Raw genomic sequence first — 8,324 nt, 5'->3', positions numbered from 1 at the left:
TCATCTTAAGTTCTCAATACACATGTCACAATAGAGTGCCACACTGTTAGACTTTGCTGTAATTTCTACAGTTACTTACCCCACAAATGGCCAGTAAAATACCATAATTTCTTTTTCCGGTTAATTACTGTAATAAAAATTGCATTATGGGTATTGACATTTCATTTACAGTGCTTTACTGTATATTTTGAATTGCGGTACACTGTTAAACTGTATTTTTACAGTTACTTACCACAAAATGCCCAGTAAAATATCGTAATTTTCTTTTCCGGTCATTACTGTAATATGCATTGCATTATGGGTAGTAACATTTGATTTACAGTGATTTCTGTATTTTGAATAGCGGTAGTTGTTAAAACAACAGCAGTAGTGATACTGTAGTTAAATAAGACAGACTTCAATAAAATATTTAGTTAATGTTAAAGAAGCATAGAAATTAAATGGAAAAAAAATACTCTATACAATTAAATTATTCATTTTATAAAGATATTACATTTATATTTACATTTATTATGCTTTTAGCTGCGAAGGTAATTTAAATTTTGTGATATGACTCACGACTTCAAAAGAATAGCGGGTGATACTTCAAAGGTGTTGAAAGAAGTAGCGGCTGAGAATCAAAGGAGTACCGCTTTGGTCCGTGCGCAGCAGAGTCCGGTCACACACTCTACTCAGAGAGAGCTGGAGCAGCTTAAGGTGATCAATCTTTGCTAATCTGTGACATTAAAATCTTGCTGATAGCCTTCGAAGCGGCGATGTTAGCTTACCGACCTGTCATAGCTGGGCTAGAGCAAGCTGTTAACTAGTTCCCGAAGGAAAACAGACGCGCTCCAACCTAACATTTCCATGGTGAGGATTAGCTAGCTTAATTACGACGTTCGGTAAAGCTAACACTACTGTTTTACATTCGCTGTTCGGCACATCTTTTTTATTTGTCACACCATTGTCTGAAATACAATGTAACCCATATTCTGGGAGTTTAAGGTCGGTTCTGCTAGCTTATGAGCTTGCTGTTGCCGTATTTTGGCTAACATTACCTCCGGTTAATGCTAACGTTAAACTCCCAATTCTGTTGGTTGGTTTGTCAGTGTTTTAGAATGATTAAGCACAACTTATTACAGCTATATTTGGGTAGTTTTTTTAGCTAAAAAAAGACGTGTGGTAAATTTAATTCATCGTTAACCACATTAAGCTCTAGTTTTGGTGGCAAATTCAGTGCCTCCAGCATTTATGGAGAGTAGTTTTTTGCCTTAGCTTCAGGGTTTGGCCACTTAAAACCATCGTGATGTCCAGCAAAGATTTGCCTCAGTGCCTTACTTTGCAGTAGTATTATTGCTTTCTACCATGGTTTATGGTGGAAAAGAAAAGTATGTATTTTCCAAGCCCCTTGAACTTAAATTTGACAGATTGTTAAACAAATTAATTAAGGACTCTTTATAATGACATAGTGATGAACTTTTAATACATCACATAACATTCTGTGTTATTCTAACAATATAAGAGTTACCTACATTATACTGGTTACCTGCATACTAATGCATGCATTTTTTTATCTTGTTGTAATTGTATTTATAACCCCATGCATGCACTTTAAAAAATAATTTTTCATCATTTCAAATGTAGAACAACAACCAGTGACTGGAACAACTGAGAGAGATGGGAGGAAGAAGAAAGCTGGAAGAAGGCTTGACCCCATGACCCACAGGAGCACATGATCCCTTTCAACAATCTATCCTCATACAACAAAAAGTATGTACAGGTATACGTTTTGCAACCTGTGTACTCAAGAATTAGAAATATTCTGTAGACATGTGAAAAAACATTACTAACGGCAAACTATAGGTTTTCTTGTGGAAATGAGCAATGTCCCACTTCCTTTAAACAGGAACCACAAACACATACGTGTGTGTGTGTGTGTGTTGTGTGTGTGTGTGTGTGTGTGTGTGTGTGAATAAAGGGCTGTATTTAAAGATGACTGCTCTTGATTATGAAAATCTTAAACCTGTTTTTCTTTTAAGATTCTTCTTAAGGATCAACCCAGATGAGGGCACCAAGTGCACTGCTACTGTGGGTACAAGCTACAAGACGGGAAGAGTCGTCCAAAGAAAGGTGACGAGCATCAGCTCCAGAGTCACCACCTTCCTCCAACGGCTCACCGAATTTGAGTGGATGACATCAAACTAGGTAAGCATTTTCTTGTGTGATGTAAAATAGTTAACATCAGAAAAATGATTACACAGTACGATGAAGTGGTGCGGCTACGTACCCTTCCTGCTCCAACAATGACACAACTAAATCATCTTGTATTTACCACTTGTGTAAGCAGAGGTCACAGTTAGCAGCAAAAGCTACAAGTGTGTGTTTTAATTTTAAGTTTTCTTATGTTTTTTTTGTATAAGGATGATAAGAATAACAATCTTTGAAGTTGGTCCAGTACTGAGCGAGAACACTGTGACTGCAGCTTTCAAACCGGGTTCTAAGTAATCATATAGGGCAATGTGCGTCGTCAATTTCGCCACTAAAAGTTCTGTTTTTGCCACTGATGGTGTCAACAAATTATTTAAGTTTCTGACACCCTTGGAAAGGATCTAACGGATTAACCTTTTACTTAAAGAGGAAGATCCTTAGTTAGATCAGTTTTGTGAAACGGCTCCAAAATCATCATCACCAAACACATCGACAGACAGCAAAAGAAAGTAGAAAGAACCTTTGAATTATCTGGGGACTTCACTACTGGTGACTTATTTTGTATACTGTCATATTCTGTTTATGCACAAGTTTTAAGTTTGTTAACAGTTTAGATGAGAAAAACTCATGATCATTTCTCTGCTTCTCATACAGTCCAGTATGGACCACCTCACCAGAGCATCTCTGGATTGGAGGCTCCATCTTGGCCTCTCTGTCCGCCTTCCAGAAGATGTGGATCAGCAAGCAACAGTACTATGGGTCCGGCCTCCACAAATCCTTCTAAGCAGACTGTTCCTCCTTCCAAAGCCCAACAACTTCAGCTTTGTGGTAACAACCACACCACATTTTGTATACATTTGCAAATACAGGTTATTTAGTTTTCTTCGGGATTTAAAATGTTCAATTCGTTTTGAGAGTCAATTCAAATGGTACTACATGTTCAGACTTGTATTCGCCTCTGAATGCTGCCCAGTGTTTTGGCGTTATATTGAAATGTTTTAGTACACTTGTAGTCAATTTTCTGTTCTTTTGCACTTTCAGAGTAAAAAAATATCTTGTTCCTGATGTTTTACTGAAAATAAAAATGTATTACTTTGTACATGGGCTAAAGTCAATTATTTGAATTTATTAAATTCAATAGAATTTATGTAAAATATTTAAAATGTTTGTACAGCCAATGCCAAATAGTGTAAAACATTGTGAACCACAATTACAATAAATAAATAACAGCAAGGCAATTTCATATTATTTAGCAAATTGTATTATAATATGATTACTGTAAGGGTATATACAGTAAAAAAAGTTACAGTAAGGTACTTTTTCTACTGTAAAACTAAGGTACAGTAAAGGTATTATATTACTGTAAAACTAAGGTACAGTAAGGGTATTTTTACTACTGTAAAACTAAGGTACAGTAAGAGTATTATCTGTAAAACTAAGTTACAGTAAGGGTATCTAATACTGTAAAACTAAGTTACAGAAGGGTATTATACTGTAAAAAACATTTACGGTTATGTACTGGAATCGGGTAGTTCAGTAACTTATGGCAACGTGTTGCCGAGTTACTGTAATCGGGGTTGCCAGTAAGTTACTGTAAGGGTTTTTATACTGTAAAAAGCAATTACAGTTATGATACTGTAATCGCGTAGTTACAGTAACTTACTGGCAACACGTTGCCAGTAAGTTACCGCAAAAATACAATAAAAAGTCTAACAGTGCATATATTCTTAACCCTTTTATGCCAAAACATTGCATGGATATCACTTTTTTTCATGTAAAACTACATTCAAAAGCCTGTAAAGCAAGAGTTTTATACACACTTATGTACCACACCCCTGCACACACACACAGTTTATAGTAAAACAAAGAAAATGCATTGAATGAGAAGGTGTGTCCAAACCTTTGGCCTGTACTACTGTATGTATATATTCTACCGAGTGTGTGCAACAACCGTGGGCCATTTCAACTTTGGGTGATTTATTATATTCAGGATGTAATGTACTTGTAAATGGACTGTTCTTATGTAGAGCTTTTCTAGTCTTAACGACTACTCAAATCACTTTTACATCATGCAGGAACCATTCACCATTCACACACTGTAGCCAAGGCTGCTGTACAAGGTGCCGCCTGCTCATCAGATACACGCTCACACACCGATGGCGCAGCATTGAGGGCTTCTCGGGGTCAGTGTCTTGCCCAAGGGCACTTTGACACGGGACTGCAGGGCCAGGGAACCAGCAACCTTCTGATTGGCACAGGTGGATTCTTTTCTGCAAACCTATTACTATAGATTACATGCATTCCTGTGCAAAGATGGGGAGGAAGAGAAAAAGCCGTATACACTAGCTATTCATCAACATTTGTATACCAAACGCCAACCTCCACTGCTCCTAAATTCTCATTTCTTTGTACCTTTTGTGGAGCTGCATTAATGGGTACACTGCACGCTCAAACTGTGACCTTCACACCCACTCGACGCATCGGAATTAGATTTATTACCGAGCGAGTTTAGACTCGCAAGGATTTGCCTTGGTGTATAGGGAGCATACAGCAAAAACAAAGATATTAAAAAAGAAGTAAAGAATAAAGCAAAGTAATGCTACAGTCAAGGACACGAACACAGAACAAACAAAAAGTTTTTTAAAAAGAAACTGACAAAGATGCGCAATTAAACTGTTTTAGAAAGATAAAAGGAGGAGTGCAGCAGTGTGTTTGTGCAAAATACACTGCTCAAAAAAAATAAAGAGAACACTAAAAATAACACATCCTAGCTCTGAAAGAATGAAATAAACGGATGGGTGTTACGACCCTCAAGTTTTCTGTCTAGGGGAAGCTAGGACGTTTCACAAATCAACTCAAAGTAACAAAAGAGAGACTAACAAGTCAAAGTACCGTAACAAGTAAGTTTTATTACATAAATTAGATGTATGTATATAGTACACACACACACACACACACACACACACACACATATATATATATATAGTATATATATATATATATGATAGACAAAAATGGGTATTAAACTGTAACCCAACCAAAAATAGAAGCTGTAAAAACGTCAGGGTCTCCAAGGCCAAAACAACAAACAAAAACCCACACTACCTGGAAAGAAAATGGCACCTGAGATACAGTGTCAAACCAAAATACACAGTGCTAGTCTCCCTGGCTGGCCCCAAAACAGGAGAAAAGGGGGTCAAAACAAAAAACGGCAGAGAACCCTTTAATCAGCTTCAGAAAACAAGTCAATCAATTCCCAAATTATATGCACCAGCAGCGAGTAGTACACCAACTACTCCCAGCAGGACAGGAAGTTGTGGCAAGAGGAAGTAGGACGGGGCCTTGGACCTGGGAGCTTATATGCGGCCTCGGGGAAGACCCAGGACTAGGTGGAGGGACGTCCAGCTGGGAGAAGGCCAGGGGAGAACAGGATAGATGGAGGGGTTCAGCTGGGAGAAGGCCTCGGGGATGACCCGGACTAGGTGGAGGGACATCCAGCTGGGAGGAGGCCTCGGGGAAGACCAGGACTAGGTGGAGGGACGTCAGCTGGGAGGAGGCCTCGGGGAAGACCAGGACTAGGTGGAGGGACGTCCAGCTGGGAGGAGGCCTCGGGGAAGAGGCTCGGGGAAGACCCAGGACTAGGTGGAGGGACGTCCAGCTGGGAGAAGGCTCGGGGAAGACCCAGGACTAGGTGGAGGGACGTCCAGCTGGGAGAAGGCCTCGGGGAAGACCCAGGACTAGGTGGAGGGACGTCCAGCTGGGAGGAGGCCTCGGGGAAGACCCAGGACTAGGTGGAGGGACGTCCAGCTGGGTGGAGGCCTCGGGGAAGAGGCCTCGGGGAAGACCCAGGACTAGGTGGAGGGACGTCCAGCTGGGAGGAGGCCTTGGGGAAGACCCAGGACTAGGTGGAGGGATTATATCTCCAACCTGGCCTGGGAACGCCTCGGGACCCCCCAGTCGGAGCTGGTTGATGCGGCTCGCGAAAGGGAAGTTTGGATGGACTGCAGTTTAGGATTGTTTTGATTGTCTTATCTTTTTTTAAATCAGCAAATCCCCCTAAAGGGATCAACCTCACATCCATCCTGTTAACAATATACCGTAGGATTGTCTGGTTATTATAGAGCCGTGGACTGATGGAGCTCATAGCTGTGTGCCACAGAAATGAATACAAAAAATAAAAAATACATAAAAGTCCCATAACGCTGCACTGGGGAAAACAAAACTTCATTACTAACATGGCTGGCTGTAGAGGTGTGTGTGTGCGTGTGTGTGTGAGATGGTTAACCTTTTTCCAGTTTGATTAAACACAAGGAGAACTTGGAAGGTGTCACCGAAAGTCAAACGTTACCATCTAAAAGACATCAAAGTGTGTTAGAGCTGCAGTGTGAAACCATGGGAGCACCAAAAAAAGCAGAGAAACCAAATTCATCTTTTTTGCTTACATTTTTTTGGAACAAATACCACATCCTTTTATGCTTCAACCTCTCGACCCATCTGCCCACATCCTGTCTTTCCTTTCATCCAGCAGAGTGTCACAACTTGCTTTGTGTTGTCACTGCAGATGAAACTGTGTGTGTGTGTGTGTGTGTGTGTGTGTGTGTGTGTGTGTGAATTACTTTCTACTTTACTGTCAGTAAAATAGAAGAGTCCAAAAATACACTGTAATATAAATTGCAAAGCAATTTGTTTCAGTCCCTCCTCCATCTTCCAGTCAGGTAAGAATGAATGGGTTTTAAGTTTTAAAATGAACATTACGCTGTCTCAGAGATTACATCACGCACGGTCACAGGGACAAAAGGAACCGTTTATTTGTCATAAGGTTATAATTCATGTTAAAAATCCACTATGTGATCATTCTTGTGGTCATATCCAGAATAATTTTCTGATTTGAGTCAGGAATACATGTTTATCACAGAAAACAGGGCAAGGCCATTGATTTTCAGGTAGAAAAAAAAAAAAAAGTATAATTGTGACATTTTTCTTCTTGTAAAAATTTGAAAGGGGTCAATTTGACCTGAATACCATACAGGGGTTAATACTGTGGTAGTCTTGCATTGCCAGACCAGTCTCCACAGAGTAAGGACGTGCTTAGGCCACATTTACATTGCTACGTTTTCAGCCAAAAGCGATCTCCGTACACACTTACATACATACTTACATACACTTAGTGTCAGAGAACGAGACCTCATGACTGATAAGAGCCAATCAGGCGGCAAAACATTGGCCTCGGTGTTGCCAAAGGTCTCCGTTTGAGTCAAATTGACCCGTTTACCTATGTCAATGTTCTTTTTAATTCCCCAAAATAACATGATTGATTCCACCCAACGCTCTTTGGCAAGTACAAATCTCTACTTTCATTAATTTTGGGGCGTCTTATTCAATTTTATAGCGTTTGGAAAAACAAATGGAAGTGTTTTTGAAATAGTATTGAGTAAAAGTTGACATATTCCAGTCTGGGATTATCCATCAACATCCACAAAAACATGAGAAAAAGTTAAAACCATTGATAAAAAGCGTCGACAAAGTGTTGATTTTCAATTTTGACGAGAAGACAACTCAAAAGGTTAAATGTCTCCGGTTTAAGGGCTCGGAAACACACTGAATTTTGCATTTTACATCCAGCTTTTCTATTGCGATACAACATAAGAAAACTAATCAGAGACAGAGTAATCGTGATACTGTATACACACTGTTTTTACCATAGTTTGATCGTCACTTTTCCAGTGTAAACACACTACTACGAACACAAAACTGCCATAAATGAGCATGCAGAACGCTTTAGTCTGATGTAGCTGCTATACAACACACAAGTTATTGGACAGTTTGATTCCCAACATAGGGAACTGTATAAGTTTGGAGGTTTTTGGTTGTCACATATTAAACTAAATTAGAATTTCAACCTGATTATGTTGCTTAACGAGTGTTGCTTAATGAGTTATATCATACATTTGTACATGAAGGGAACATATAACAATACTGTGCCAATCTATATGATAAATGTAGAGATTAAGTGACATTATCAATCAACCCTGTAACTTTTAGCTTTGGTTGTCTAGGATTTTACCTCCAGACCACCTATAACTCTACCCTAAATGACAGAGTGGGATCCTACCTTGTCTCCGGGAGGGGGGGGGGGG

At 39.6% G+C, this 8,324-nt stretch overlaps 1 long non-coding RNA gene across 1 annotated transcript; it reads left to right on the top strand.

Annotated features, from left to right (window-relative positions):
• Positions 1-627: 627 nt before the first annotated feature.
• LOC116669802 (uncharacterized) lies at positions 628-3,096 on the top strand. The gene is made up of 4 exons (XR_004326854.1): positions 628-696; positions 1,624-1,749; positions 2,019-2,184; positions 2,842-3,096. It is a non-coding gene; the product is annotated as an uncharacterized LOC116669802 (long non-coding RNA).
• The last annotated feature ends 5,228 nt before the right edge of the window (positions 3,097-8,324 follow it).

This window comes from Etheostoma spectabile, chromosome 20 (genome assembly GCF_008692095.1).
Source record: "Etheostoma spectabile isolate EspeVRDwgs_2016 chromosome 20, UIUC_Espe_1.0, whole genome shotgun sequence".
NCBI lineage: Eukaryota > Metazoa > Chordata > Actinopteri > Perciformes > Percidae > Etheostoma > Etheostoma spectabile.
This window is presented reverse-complemented; position numbering and strand designations above follow the sequence as displayed.